Below are 13,483 nucleotides of genomic sequence, written 5' to 3' on the forward strand. Positions count from 1 at the left end.
GTAAAGTCCAGAAATGTGAATTTAACATAAAAACTAGTGAAAACATCCCTAAAAGTAGCTTGAACTTACTAAAAACTACCTAAAAACAATGCCAAAAAGCGTATAAATTATCCGCTCATCACAACACCAAACTTAAATTGTTGCTTGTCCCCAAGCAACTGAAAATCAAATAGGATAAAAAGAAGAGAATATACTATAAATTCCAGAATATCAATGAATATTAATTATAATTAGATGAGCGGGACTTGTAGCTTTTTGCTTCTGAACAGTTTTGGCATCTCACTTTTTCCTTTGAAGTTTAGAATGATTGGCTTCTCTAGGAACTTAGAATTTCGAATAGTGTTATTGACTTTCCTAGTTAAGCATGTTGATTCTTGAACACAGCTACTTATGAGTCTTGGCCATGGCCCTAAGCACTTTGTTTTCCAGTATTACCACCAGATACATAAATGCCACAGACACATAACTGGGTGAACCTTTTCAGATTGTGACTCAACTTTGCTAGAGTCCCCAGTTAGTGGTGTCCAGAGCTCTTAAGCACATTCTTTTGCTTTGGATCATGACTTTAACCACTCAGTCTCAAGCTTTTCACTTGGACCTTCATGACACAAGCACATGGTTAGGGACAGCTTGATTTAGCCGCTTAGGCCTGGATTTAATTTCCTTGGGCCCTCCTATCCATTGATGCTCAAAGCCTTGGATCCTTTTTACCCTTGCCTTTTGGTTTTAAGGGCTACTGGCTTTTTCTTTTTCTTTCTATATTTTTATTTTTATTTTTTTTTTTATTTTTTTTCGCAAGATTCTTCTTGTTCACTGCTTTTTCTTGCTTCAAGAATCAATTTCATGATTTTTCAGATCCTCAATAACATTTCTCTTTGTTCATCATTCTTTCAAGAGCCAACAATTTTAACATTCATAAACAACAAGATCAAAAGACATATGCACTGTTCAAGCATTCATTCAGAAAACAAAAGTATTGCCACCACATCAATATAATTAAACTAAATTCAAGGATAAATTCGAAATTCATGTACTTCTTGTTCTTTTGAATTAAAACATTTTTCTTTTAAGAGAGGTGAAGGATTAATGGAATTTATTCATAGCTTTAAGACATAGTTACTACATACTAATGATCATGAAGTAGAGACACAAAACATAAATAGACATATAACATAAAAACCGAAAAAGCAGAGAAAATAAGAACAAGGAATGAGTCCACCTGAGTAAGGGTGGCGCCTTCTTGAAGGTCCAATGGTGCTTTTTGAGCTCCTTTATGTCTCTTCCTTGCTTCTGTTGAATGATCCATAGTGATTTTGGTGTTCCTATCCTTAGTTGCTTCCAATAATTATGTGGAGGAACATGTATCCTCTGAGGTATCTCAGGGATTTCTTGAAGAGGAAATTTCTCATGCTCTCTTGATGTGCAGTCAAATGCTCTTCTATTGAGCTATGGACCCTTGAGATGAATCTCTCTATCTCCCATTACTTAGAGGTGGAAGCTTTTGTCTTTTCTTAGTTTCCTCTTCAGAGTCCTTTCAGATTCAGGATCAGCTTCAACAAGAATGCCTTTTTCCTTGTTCCTGCTCATATGAAAGAGAAGAAAACAAGAAAAGAAAAGGAATCCCCTATATTTAGGAAAAGAGGATCCTTATTATTAGTAGAGAAAGAAGGGGGTAGAAGAAGAATGGTAAAGGATAGAGGTAGTGATTTGAGATGAAGAAAGATGAAGAGAAGTGTTAGTAAATAAATAAATAAATAGAAGAAGAGGAGAGATAGAGAATTTCGAAAATAATTTTAAAAAAGAAGTTAATAATTTCGAAAATAAAAGATAAGATAGAATTAAAATTAAAACAATTAATTTATTAAAAAGAATTTTTGAAAAAAGAATGAGATATTTTCGAAAATTAGAGAGGGGAAAGTAGTTAGGTGATTTTGAAAAAGATAAGAAACAAACAAAAAGTCAAATAGTTAGTTGAAAAAGATATTAAAATCAAATTTGAAAAGATAAGAAGATAAGAAGTTAGATAAGATATTTTGAAATCAAAATTTGAAAAAGATAAAATTTTGAAAAAGATATGACAAAAAGATAATATAGATAAGATATGGTTGAAAAAGATTTAATTTTAAAATTAAAATTAATTACTTAACTAACAAGAAATTAAAAGATAAGATTCTAGAATTTAAAGATTGAACCTTTCTTAACAAGAAAGTAACAAACTTCAAATTTTTGAATCAATCACATTACTTGTTAGCTAATTTTCGAAAATATGATGTAAAAGATAAGAAAAAGATTTTGAAAAATATTTTTAAAAAAAAAATTTCGAAAATTATATAAAAAAAATGAAAAGATGTGATTTTTGAAAAAGATTTTGAAAAGATAAGATTTTTAAAATTGAAAATTTGACTTGACTTGTAAGAAACAACTAATTTTTAAAATTTTTGACTAAGTCAACTCAAATTTTCGAAAATTAGGAGAAAAAAAGGAAAAGATATTTTTTTTATTTTTGAATTTTTTTATGATGAGAGAGAAAAACACAAAAATGACCCAAAACATGAAAATTTTGGATCAAAACACAAGATGCATGCAAGAACACTATGAATGTCAAGATGAACACCAAGAACACTTTGAAGATCATGATGAACATCAAGAACATGATTTTGAAAAATTTTTATGCAAAGAAAACATGCAAGACACCAAACTTAGAAATCTTTAATGCATGGACTCTAACAAACGAAAAATGCACATGAAAAACAACAAACAACACAAAACAAGAAAACATCAAGATCAAACAAGAAGACTTACCAAGAACAACTTGAAGATCATGAAAAACACTATGAATGCATGGAATTTTCGAAAAAAAATGCAAGAAAAATTTTTAAAGCATGCAATTGACACCAAACTTAAAAATTGACTCAAGACTCAAACAAGAAACACAAAATATTTTTGGTTTTTTTATGATTTTATGATTTTTTAGTATTTTTATTTTTTTTTTCGAAAATTATATTAAAAAAAACGAAAATAATAAAAAAATATTTTTGAAAGATTTTAGAAAACTTTTTGAAAAGAAAATTACCTAATCTGAGCAACAAGATGAACCGTCAGTTGTCCATACTCGAACAATCCCCGGCAACGGCGCCAAAAACTTGGTGGACGAAATTGTGATCACATACTCTTTGTATTTGTATGAAATTTAATAATTGGCTCTATTTGAAGTCACAACTCCGTTCAACTAACCAGCAAGTGCACTGGGTCGTCCAAGTAATACCTTACGTGAGTAAGGGTCAATCCCACAGAGATTGTTGGTATGAAGCAAGCTATGGTCATCTTGTAAATCCCAGTCAGTAGGATAAAATTATGGAATTTAGAAAATCAAATATGATTAATAAAAATAAACAGAAAATAAAATAGGATAGAGATACTTTTGTAAATTAATAGTGGGAATTTCAGATAAGTGTATGGAGATGCTGTGCTCCTCTTGAATCTCTACTTTCCTATTACATTCATCCAATCCTTCTTACTCCTTTCCATGGCAAGCTGTATGTAGGGCATCACCGTTGTCAGTGGCTACATCCCATCCTCTCAGTGAAAACGTTCCTATGCTCTGTCACAGCACGGCTAATCAGCTGTTGGTTCTCGATCATGTTGGAATAGGATCCATTGATCCTTTTGCGCTTGTCATCACGCCCAGCAATCGCGAGTTTGAAGCTCGTCACAGTCATTCAATCCCAGAATCCTACTCGGAATACCACAGACAAGGTTTAGACTTTCCGGATCCTCATGAATGCCGCCATCTATCTAGCTTATACCACGAAGATTCTGTTGGGGAATCTAAGAGATATGCGCCCGGCCTAAGGTAGAACGGAAGTGGTTGTCAATCACGTGCGTTCATAGGTGAGAATGATGATGAGTGTCACGGATCATCACATTCATCAAGTTGAAGTGCAACGTATATCTTGGAATAAGAATAAAAGAGAATTGAATAGAAAGTAATAATAATTGTATTGAAACTTGAGGTACAGCAGAGCTCCACACCCTTAATCTATGGTGTGCAGAAACTCCACCGTTGAAAATACATAAGTGAAAGGTTTAGGCATGGCCAAATGGCCAGCCCCCATGATCTGAGAACTAATCGTCCCAAGATGTCTAATACACTAGTAAAAAGTCCTATTTATAATAAACTAGCTACTAGGGTTTACATGAGTAAGTAATTGATGCATAAATTCACTTTCGGGGCCCACTTGGTGTATGTTTGGGCTAAGCTTGGTCTATCCACGAGCTGAGGCTTTTATTGGAGTTAAACTCCAAGTTATAACGTGTTTTGGGCGTTCAACTCCGGATCATGACGTGTTTCTGGCGTTTAACTCCAGACAGCAGCATGTACTTGGCGTTCAACGCCAAGTTACGTCGTCAATTTCCGAATAATGTATGGACTATTATATATTGCTGGAAAGCTCTGGATGTCTGCTTTTCAACGCCGTTGAGAGCGCGCAATTTGGAGTTCTGTAGCTCCAGAAAATCTATTTCGAGTGCAGGGAGGTCAGATTCCAACAGCATCAGCAGTCCTTTTGTCAGCCTTTTTCAGAGTTTTGCTCAAGTCCCTCAATTTCAGCCAGAAATTATCTGAAATCACAGAAAAACACACAAACTCATAGTAAAGTCCAGAAGTGTGAATTTAACATAAAAACTAGTGAAAACATCCCTAAAAGTAGCTTGAACTTACTAAAAGCTACCTAAAAACAATGCCAAAAAGCGTATAAATTATCCGCTCATCACCTGGCATGAGCCACCTTCTGGAGTTATAAAGGAGGACTAAGTCCCCAGGTTGAAACTCTCTTCTCTTGATGTTCTTATCATGCACAGCTTTCACCTTCTCTTTATACAGCCTGGAGTTTTCATAAGCTTCTAGGCGAAGGTTCTCTAATTCTTGCAGTTGCAACTTCCGTTCAGCTCCGGCTTTCTCATAGTCCATGTTGCATTCCTTTACCACCCAGAAGGCTTTATGTTCTAACTCAACTAGGAGATGACAGGCCTTTCCATAAACTAATCAAAAAGGACTCATCCCGATTGGTGTCTTGTATGCTGTTCGATATGCCCAAAGCGTATCTTGGAGCCTGGTAATCCAGTCCTTTCTTTGAGACTTGACTATCTTTTGCAGTATGCGCTTTATCTCTCTGTTAGACACCTCTGCTTGCCCATTAGTCTGGGGGTGATAGGTTGTTGATACTTTATGAATTATCCCATTCTTCTTCAGTAATCCTGTTAGTCTCCTGTTACAAAAGTGAGTGCCTTGATTGCTCACGATTGCTTGTGGTGATCCAACACGACAAATAATATAGTTTCTAACAAAGGAAACAACAGTGTTAGCATCATCAGTATGGGTTGGAATTTCTTCCACCCATTTAGAAACATAATCTACAGCTAACAGTATATAAAGGTGACCATTAGAATTTGGAAATGGACCCATGAAGTCAATGCCCCAAACATCAAAAATTTCACAGAAAAGTATAATTTGTTGAGGCATTTCATCCCTCTTGGATATATTACTAAATCTTTGGCAAGGAGAACAAGATCTATAAAGGTCAGCAGCATCTTTAAAAAGAGTAAGCCACCAGAATCCACAGTCAAAAACTTTTCTAGCTATTCGTTGAGGGCAAAAATGTCCTCCACTCTCAGATGAGTGGTAGGCCTCTAAAATGGACTGGAATTCTGATTGAGGTACACACCGTCTAATTACCTGGTCAGCACCACACCTCCATAGATATGGATCATCCCATATATAATATTTGGACTCGCTTTTCAGTTTGTCTCTCTGATGCTTAGTAAGATCAGGAGAAAAAGTGTGGCTAACTAGATAATTAGCTACAGGTGCATACCAAGGAACTACATCAGATACTGCTTGTAAGCTATCAAATGGGAAAGTATCATTGATATGAATGGAGTCATCTTTAATGTGCTCAAGGCGACTCAAGTGGTCTGCCACTAAATTTTGGTTACCACTCCTATCTTTAATTTCCAAATCAAATTCTTGCAACAGTAGCATCCAACGTATTAGCTTCGGTTTAGACTCCTTTTTAGCTAATAAATACTTTAGAGCTGCATGGTCTGAGTACACTACTACCTTAGTACCAAGTAAATAGGCTCGGAATTTATCCAGAGCAAAAACAATAGCTAGAAGCTCTTTTTCAGTAGTAGTGTAATTAGATTGAGCAGCATCTAAAGTCTTAGATGCATAAGCAATTACAAAAGGATCATTACCTTCATGCTGAGCTAGTGCTGCTCCTACTGCATGATTGGAGGCATCACACATGATTTCAAATGGTTGATTCCATTCTGGTCCCCTCACAATTGGAGCTTGAGTCAGGGCGGTCTTCCACTTATCAAACGCTTGTTTGCAATCCTCACTGAACTTGAACTCAATATCTTTCTACAGTAGTCTGGATAAAGGTAGTGCTACCTTACTGAAGTCCTTAATGAATCTCCTGTAAAAACCTGCATGGTGGTGCACGAAATTGTGATCACTACTTTTACACAAAACAATCCCCGGTAATGGCTCCAAAGACTTGGTGCTCAATACCATGCCATAAACACAACTTCGCACAACTAACTAGCAAGTGCACTGGGTCGTCCAAGTAATAAACCTTACGCGAGTAAGGGTCGATCCCACGGAGATTGTTGGTATGAAGCAAGCTATGGTCACCTTGTAGATCTCAGTCAGGCAGACTCAAATGGGTATAGTGATAAACGAATAAAGCATAAAGATAAAGATAGGGATACTTATGTATATCATTGGTGAGAGCTTCAGATAAGCGTATGAAGACGCCTTCCCTTCCGTCTCTCTGCTTTCCTACTGTCTTCATCCAATCCTTCTTACTCCTTTCCATGGCAAGCTTATGCAAGGGTTTCACCGTTGTCAGTGGCTACCTCCCATCCTCTCAGTGAAAACGTTGCCTATGCTCTGTCACAGCATGGATAATCATCTGTCGGTTCTCGGTCAGGCCGGAATAGAATCCATTGATTCTTTTGCGTCTGTCACTAACGCCCCGCCTGCTAGGAGTTTGAAGCACGTCACAGTCATTCAATCATTGAATCCTACTCAGAATACCACAGACAAGGTTAGACCTTCCGGATTCTCTTGAATGCCGCCATCAGTTCTCGCCTATACCACGAAGACTCTGATCTCACGGAATGGCTGGCTCGTTTGTCAGGCGAGCACTCGGTTGTCAGGCGATCAACCATGCATCGTGTATCAGGAATCCAAGAGATATTCACTAAGCCTCATATGCTTGTAGAACAAGAGTGGTTGTCAGTCACTTTGTTCATAAGTGAGAATGATGATGAGTGTCACGGATCATCACATTCATCAAGTTGAAGAACAGGTGATATCTTGGAACAAGAACAAGCGGAATTGAATAGAAGAACAATAGTAATTGCATTAATACTCGAGGTACAGCAGAGCTCCACACCTTAATCTATGGTGTGTAGAAACTCCATCGTTGAAAATACATAAGAACAAGGTCTAGGCATGGCCGTGAGGCCAGCCTCCCAGTGATCAAAAGATTCAAAGATCTCCAGATGTCTAATACAATAGTAAAAGGTCTTACTTATAGAAAACTAGTAGCCTAAGGTGTACAAAGATGAGTAAATGACATAAAAATCCTCTTCCGGGCCCACTTGGTGTGTGCTTGGGCTGAGCAATGAAGCATTTTCGTGTAGAGACTCTCCTTGGAGTTAAACGCCAGCTTTTATGCCAATTTGGGCGTTTAACTCCCATTTAGGTGCCAGTTCCGGCGTTTAACGCTGGAATTCCTGAAGGTGACTTTGAACGCCGGTTTGGGCCATCAAATCTTGGGCAAAGTATGGACTATCATATATTGCTGGAAAGCCCAGGATGTCTACTTTCCAACGCCGTTGAGAACGCGCCAATTGGGCTTCTGTAGCTCCAGAAAATTTACTTCGAATGCAGGGAGGTCAGAATCCAACAGCATCTGCAGTCCTTTTGAGTCTATGGATCAGATTTTTGCTCAGATCCCTCAATTTCAGCCAGAAAATACCTGAAATCACAGAAAAACACACAAACTCATAGTAAAGTCCAGAAAAGTGAATTTTAACTAAAAACTAATAAAAATATACTAAAAACTAACTAAAAGATACTAAAAACATACTAAAAACAATGCCAAAAAGCGTACAAATTATCCGCTCATCACAACACCAAACTTAAATTGTTGCTTGTCCCCAAGCAACTGAAGATCAAATAGGATAAAAAGAAGAGAATATGCAATGAACTCCAAAAACATCTATGAAGATCAGTATTAATTAGATGAGCGGGGCTTTTAGCTTTTTGCCTCTGAATAGTTTTGGCATCTCACTTTATCCTTTGGAATTCAGAATGATTGGCTTCTTTAGGAACTTAGAATCTAGATAGTGTTATTGATTCTCCTAGTTAAGTATGATGATTCTTGAACACAGCTACTTCATGAGTCTTGGCCGTGGCCCAAAGCACTCTGTCTTCCAGTATTACCACCGGATACATACATGCCACAGACACATAATTGGGTGAACCTTTTCAGATTGTGACTCAGCTTTGCTAAAGTCCCCAATTAGAGGTGTCCAGGGTTCTTAAGCACACTCTTATTGCCTTGGATCACAACTTTATTTCTTTCTTTTTCTTTCTTTTTTTCTTCTCTTTTTTTTTCGGTTTTTTTTTTTCGCTTGCTTTCTTCTTCTTTTTTTTGTATTCACTGCTTTTTCTTGCTTCAAGAATCATTTTTATGATTTTTCAGATCCTCAGTAACATGTCTCCTTTTTCATCATTCTTTCAAGAGCCAACATTCATGAACCACAAATTCAAAAGACATATGCACTGTTCAAGCATACATTCATAGAACAAAAGTGTTGCCACCACATCAAAATAATTAAACTGTTATAAAATTCAAAATTCATGCAATTCTTTTCTTTTTCAATTAAGAACAATTTCTAAGAAAGGTGATGGATTCATAGGACATTCATAACTTTAACGCATAGACACTAAGACACTAATGATCATAAGACACAAGCATAGATAAACATAAAGCATAATTTTCGAAAAACAAGAAAATAAAGAACAAGGAGATTAAAGAACGGGTCCACCTTAGTGATGGCGGCTTGTTCTTCCTCTTGAAGGTCTTATGGAGTGCTTGAGCTCCTCAATGTCTCTTCCTTGTCTTTGTTGCTCCTCTCTCATGATTCTTTGATCTTCTCTAATTTCATGGAGGAGAATGGAGTGTTCTTGGTGCTCCATCCTTAGTTGTCCCATGTTGGAACTCAATTCTCCTAGGGAGGTGTTTAGTTGCTCCCAATAGTCTTGTGGAGGAAAGTGCATCCCTTGAGGTATCTCAGGGATCTCATGATGAGAGGGATCTCTTGTTTGCTCCATCCTTTTCTTTGTGATGGGCTTGTCCTCATCAATGGGGGTGTCTCCTTCTATGTCAACTCCTACTGAATAACAGAGGTGACAAATGAGATGAGGAAAGGCTAACCTTGCCAAGGTGGAGGACTTGTCCGCCACCTTGTAGAGTTCTTGAGCTATGACCTCATGAACTTCCACTTCTTCTCCAATCATGATGCTATGAATCATGATGGCCCGGTCTAGAGTAACTTCGGACCGGTTGCTAGTGGGAATGATTGAGCGTTGAATAAACTCCAACCATCCTCTAGCCATGGGCTTGAGGTCATGCCTTCTCAATTGAACCGGCTTCCCTCTTGAATCTCTCTTCCATTGTGCGCCCTCTTCACATATGACTGTGAGGACTTGGTCCAACCTTTGATCAAAGTTGACCCTTCTAGTGTAAGGATGTTCATCTCCTTGCATCATGGGCAAGTTGAATGCTAACCTTACATTTTCCGGACTAAAATCCAAGTATTTCCCCCGAACCATAGTAAGATAATTCTTTGGATCCGGGTTCACACTTTGATCATGGTTCTTGGTGATCCATGCATTGGCATAGAACTCTTGAACCATCAAGATTCCGACTTGTTGAATGGGGTTGGTAAGCACTTCCCAACCTCTTTTTCGGATCTCATGGTGGATCTCCGGATATTCACCCTTTTTGAGTGAAAGGGGGACCTCGGGGATCACCTTCTTCAAGGCCACAACTTCATAGAAGTGGTCTTGATGCACCCTTGAGATGAATCTATCCATCTCCCATGACTCGGAGGTGGAAGCTTTTGCCTTCTCTTTCCTCTTTCTAGAGGTTTTTCCGGCCTTGGATGAAATAAATGGTTATGGAAAAACGAAAAAGCAACGCTTTTACCACACCAAACTTAAAAGGTTTGCTCGTCCTCGAGCAAAAGAAGAAAGAAGAGAGTAGAAGAAGAAGAAATGAGGAAGAAGGGAGTGGCTTATGTATTCGGCCAAGGAGGGGGAGAAGTGGTGTTTAGGTTGTGTGAAAATGAAGGAGTGAAGAAGGGTATTTATAGGAGAGAGGGGGGGATAGGGTTCGGCCATTATGGGTGGGTTGGGGAGGGAAAGTGGTTTGAATTTGAAGGGTGAAGTAGGTGGGGTTTTATGAAGGATGGATGTGAGTGGTGAAGAGAAAGATGGGAGTTGATAGGTGAAGGGTTTTTTTTTTTTTGGGGAAGAGGTATTGAGGTGATTGGTGAATGGGTGAAGAGGAGAGAGAGTGGTGGGGTTGGTGGGGATCCTGTGGGGTCCACAGATCCTGTGGTGTCAAGGAAAAGTCATCCCTACACCAATTGTCTTTCAAAATCACGTTTTGAGCCATTTCTGGCGTTAAACGCCGGGCTGATGCCCATTCCTGGCGTTTAACGCCAGGTTCTTGCCCTTTTCTGGCGTTTAACGCCAGTCTGGTGCCCCTTTCTGGCGTTAAACGCCCAGAATGGTGCCAGACTGGGCGTTAAACGCCCAACTGCTAGCCTCACTGGCGTTTAAACGCCAGTGGGTTCTTCCTCCAGGGTGTGCTGTTTTTCTTCCTGTTTTTCATTCTGTTTTTGCTTTTTCAATTGATTTTGTGTCTTCTTATGATCATCAACCTACAAAAAAAAATAATAAAATAAAATAACAAAAGAAAATAGATAAAATATAACATTGGGTTGCCTCCCAACAAGCGCTTCTTTAATGTCAGTAGCTTGACAGAGGGCTCTCATGGAGCCTCACAGATACTCAAAGCAATGTTGGAACCTCCCAACACCAAACTTAGAGTTTGAATGTGGGGGTTCAACACCAAACTTAGAGTTTGGTTGTGGCCTCCCAACACCAAACTTAGAGTTTGACTGTGGGGGCTCTGTTTGACTCTGATTTGAGAGAAGCTCTTCATGCTTCCTCTCCATGGTGACAGAGGGATATCCTTGAGCCTTAAACACAAAGGATTCTTCATTCACTTGAATGATTAGTTCACCTCCATCAACATCAATCACATCCTTTGCTGTGGCTAGGAAGGGTCTGCCAAGGATGATGGATTCATCCATGCACTTCCCAGTCTCTAGGACTATGAAATCAGTAGGGATGTAATGGTCTTCAATCTTCACCAATACATCCTCTACAAGTCCATGAGCTTGTTTTCTTGAGTTGTCTGCCATCTCTAGTGAGATTCTTGCAGCTTGTACCTCAAAGATCCCTAGCTTCTCCATTACAGAGAGAGGCATGAGGTTTACACTTGACCCTAAGTCACACAGCGCCTTCTTAAAGGTCATGGTGCCTATGGTACAAGATACTGAAAACTTCCCAGGATCTTGTCTCTTTTGAGGTAATTTCTGCCTAGACAAGTCATCCAGTTCTTTGGTGAGCAAAGGAGGTTCATCTTCCCAAGTCTCATTTCCAAATAACTTGTCATTTAGCTTCATGATTGCTCCAAGGTATTTAGCAACATGCTCTTCAGTGACATACTCATCCTCTTCAGAGGAAGAATACTCATCAGAGCTCATGAATGGTAGAAGTAAGTCCAATGGAATCTCTATGGTCTCATTTTGAGCCTCAGATTCCCATGGTTCCTCATTGGGGAACTCTGTGGAGGCTAGTGCACGCCCATTGAGGCCTTCCTCAGTGGCGTCCACTTCCTCTCTTTCCTCTCCAGATTCGGCCATGGTTATGGCTTTGCACTCTCCTTTTGGATTTTCTTCTGTATTACTTGGGAGAGTACTAGGAGGGAGTTCAGTAACTTTCTTGCTCAGCTGTCCCACTTGTGCCTCCAAATTCCTAATGGAGGACCTTGTTTCAGTCATGAAACTTTGAGTGGTTTTGATTAGATCAGAGACCATGGTTGCTAAGTCAGAGGGGTTCTGCTTAGAATTCTCTGTCTGTTGCTGAGAAGATGATGGAAAAGGCTTGCCATTGCTAAACCTGTTTCTTCCACCATTATTGTTATTAAAACCTTGTTGAGGTCTCTCTTGATTCTTCCATGAGAAATTTGGGTGATTTCTCCATGAAGAATTATAGGTGTTTCCATAGGGTTCTCCTAGGTAATTCACCTCTTCCATTGAAGGGTTCTCAGGATCATAAGCTTCTTCTTCAGATGAAGCATCCTTAGTACTGCTTGGTGCATTTTGCATTCCAGACAGACTTTGAGAAATCAAATTGACTTGTTGAGTCAATATCTTGTTCTGAGCCAAAATGGCATTCAGAGTATCAATCTCAAGAACTCCTTTCTTCTGACTTGTCCCATTGTTCACAGGATTTCTTTCAGAAGTGTACATGAATTGGTTATTTGCAACCATTTCAATGAGCTCTTGAGCCTCTGTAGGCATCTTCTTCAGATGAAGAGAACCTCCAGCAGAGCTATCCAAAGACATCTTGGATAGTTCAGAGAGACCCTCATAGAAAATACCTATGATGCTCCATTCAGAAAGCATGTCTGAGGGACACTTTCTGATTAATTGTTTGTATCTTTCCCAAGCTTCATAGAGGGATTCACCATCCTTCTGTCTGAAGGTTTGGACTTCCACTCTAAGCTTACTCAATTTTTGAGGTGGAAAGAACTTTGCCAAGAAGGCATTGACTAGCTTTTCCCAAGAGTCCAGGCTTTCTTTAGGTTGTGAGTCCAACCATATTCTAGCTCTGTCTCTTACAGCAAAAGGGAATAGCATCAGTCTGTAGACCTCAGGGTCAACCCCATTAGTCTTGACTGTGTCACAGATTTGCAAGAACTCAGCTAAAAACTGATGAGGATCTTCCAATGAAAGTCCATGGAACTTGCAATTCTGTTGCATTAGAGAAACTAATTGAGGCTTAAGCTCAAAGTTGTTTGCTCCAATGGCAGGGATAGAGATGCTTCTCCCACAGAAGTCGGGAGTAGGTGCAGTAAAGTCACCCAGCACCTTCCTTGCATTGTTGGCATTGTTGTTGTTTTCGGCTGCCATAGGTTCTTCTTCTTTGAAGAATTCGGTCAGGTCCTCAACAGAGAGTTGTGCCTTAGCTTCTCTTAGCTTTCGCTTCAAGGTCCTTTCAGGTTCAGGGTCAGCTTCAACTAGAATGCCTTTGTCTCTGCTCCTG

At 39.0% G+C, this 13,483-nt stretch overlaps 1 non-coding gene across 1 annotated transcript; it reads left to right on the forward strand.

The window, feature by feature from the left end:
* The first annotated feature begins 12,837 nt into the window (after window positions 1-12,837).
* On the forward strand, window positions 12,838-12,945 carry LOC130958588 (small nucleolar RNA R71). Its single transcript, XR_009077701.1, has one exon. It is a non-coding gene; the product is annotated as a small nucleolar RNA R71 (small nucleolar RNA).
* Window positions 12,946-13,483: the final 538 nt, after the last annotated feature.

The sequence above is a fragment of the Arachis stenosperma genome, chromosome 10 (assembly GCF_014773155.1).
Source record: "Arachis stenosperma cultivar V10309 chromosome 10, arast.V10309.gnm1.PFL2, whole genome shotgun sequence".
NCBI lineage: Eukaryota > Viridiplantae > Streptophyta > Magnoliopsida > Fabales > Fabaceae > Arachis > Arachis stenosperma.